The 2,460-nt window shown below is 33.5% G+C and overlaps 1 protein-coding gene across 1 annotated transcript in view; it reads right to left on the bottom strand.

The window, feature by feature from the left end:
* The window catches only part of LOC107669681 (utrophin-like), a 252,156-nt gene that overhangs the window by 211,897 nt on the left and 37,799 nt on the right, over positions 1-2,460 (bottom strand). The window lies entirely within an intron of this gene.

Here is a 2,460-nt window from a genome sequence, read left to right on the forward strand (position 1 = left end):
ATGTATTTAAGCTCAAATGAATCGGAGGCAGTTTGTAAAAAAAAAAAAAAAAAGGATTCATTAATAAATGTTCCCGGTTCACTGTGAAAATTCATTAATCCAGGGAAGAAATAAAATACAAATCCACTTACACTAAAATACACTTTACAGGAAGGTTCCACTGTTAACATTACTGCATTACACTAAAAAAATACTTATTTATAACATTTACTAACATATAATCAAAATCAAAAGTTACATCTGTTAATATTATTTAATGAACCTGAGGTAATTTAAAAGTATTTTATTACTCAACATTAACAAAGACCCAATTTAGTTTCTTTGTTCAGTAACAAAGATGCTGAATTGCTCATTGTTAATGTCAATTAATACATTAACTAACACTAACGAATGGGACTTTACTGTAAAGTATTACCAAAAATTATTTTCATAATCTTTTTAAAGTGAAAGTAATAACTTTCTCCACCTCTGAATTACTTTTTGACTAACATAACCACAGTTTAAAATAGATCCGAGTCTGGCCTACATTATTTCCAACTAAACTCAAAACTATGTTACATTACAAGAGTTAAATGTTTCACACTGCGTCACGTCTTGAATGCTGTTGCGTGCTTCCATATGGAATATATAAATATACACAGTTGTTTCTAATTAGGGGAGTGAATCCGACGGTTCGTCACGATACGATATGATATTGATTTTAATACCCAGCGATACGATATTTGCAGATACCACAAAAATCTCTACGATACGATTTGATTCAGAGAGTATATCGATCGATTTATCGATATTATGTACCTATTTTACACAACCAGCTACATTTCTATTAACTCACAAATGCAGGGCTCAGTGCTAAGAATCTTTTCTGAATTACAAGAAAATAAATACAAAGGCACAAATTAAATAAACGGTGCTTTTCAGGATTTTCAGGAAGGTAATGAAGAAATCAAATGTAAAACAGCCTTCATAGTCTTCACTGGATAAATGAAATATAGATTCTTATTAATGTTACAGACGTTATTCAGTCAAGACAGCATTAGGATTTTTATTAGTCTGCTTTCACTTTAAGAGGATTGCATGGATACTGATTCACACACGGTTTCTTTCTCAACTGTTCACGTTAAGATATAAGTGACTGTGTTTACTAGGATATTCGCCAAGATGCGCATTTTGATGTAATTTTGTCTGTATTTGTATCCATATCGATGGATGGTTACACCCCTATTTCTATCCTGCTATTACTGACTGGGAGAAAAGCGGGCGTTTAGAGAGGATTACGGGCCGCTGGTGTAAACATGCCTATCTGACAGATAACCGCACTGTGTTTACAGGTGTAGATTAACCAAACCTACACTAAAGCATTCGACTTAAGCAGTCATATTTGCTTAGAGAGTCACCAGCGTTTAGAGAGCCAACTCAACCTCATAATGAGTGCGTAATATTCAAAGAACGTAATCAATCAACAGCAGCGTCACTAAATATGTGGCTGCATTTATGAGAGATTACTGGAGGATCTGCAAAGCTATGAAACGCCACATAAACCTGCATTAGCCTGACACAGATCCGCTTTTATCGGTCAAGAGATTAAAACACAGGAAACTGTGCTGTGAGAATATTTACCGCTCCGCTAATTACAGGGTAACGATATATACTTGTATCGCACAGGACAATTAATCATCAATCGTTAGGCTGTTTTTGAGACTTTTTGGCATTCCTGTTACTGCTTTTACTTTATAGATTTTTTTTGTAGGGCTGTCAAACATACAATTTCTGTGATTATCGTTTTTTTTTTTCTTTTTAACAGATTATTTTCTTTTTATTGTAAAAATTAGTGGGCAAAAATTTACTAACAGCTCTCATTCAAGCAGAGAGAACTAATATTCTGGTATTGATAGAGACAGAAACATCACTATAATAAGTGCACAGCTAATACATTTATTATAATGGGTTTATGTGAGTATTTTTAAGTAAAAAAAAAAATATATATATATATATACACTGAACAAAATTATAAACGCAACACTTTTGTTTTTGCCCCCATTTTTCATGAGCTGAACTCAAAGATCTAAGACTTTTTCTATGTACACAAAAGGCCTATTTCTCTCAAATATTGTTCACAAATCTGTCTAAATCTGTGTTAGTGAGCACTTCTCCTTTGCCGAGATAATCCATCCACCTCACAGGTGTGGCATATCAAGATGCTGATGAGTCTCATTTGCGACTGAAAACTACTGCGTGCAACTATGACATTTTTTTTAGGAGCACCAGTGCAACTGACCCGATCATCATCATACTTGTGATTGCGCTCAGGGGAGCCTCAACGGTTTCTACAGCTGTTCGAACGAATCAATTGAATGAATGATCAGTGATAAAAATAAGACTTGCCGCCAGTTAGTTTAATTTTTAAAGTATCTTTTCAGTTATTTAAATCATTTAATATTTCTATATTCAAAATGTTAT

Source organism: Sinocyclocheilus anshuiensis, unplaced genomic scaffold (genome assembly GCF_001515605.1).
Source record: "Sinocyclocheilus anshuiensis isolate Anshui unplaced genomic scaffold, SAMN03320099.WGS_v1.1 scaffold416, whole genome shotgun sequence".
In the NCBI taxonomy this organism is placed as follows: Eukaryota; Metazoa; Chordata; class Actinopteri; order Cypriniformes; family Cyprinidae; genus Sinocyclocheilus; species Sinocyclocheilus anshuiensis.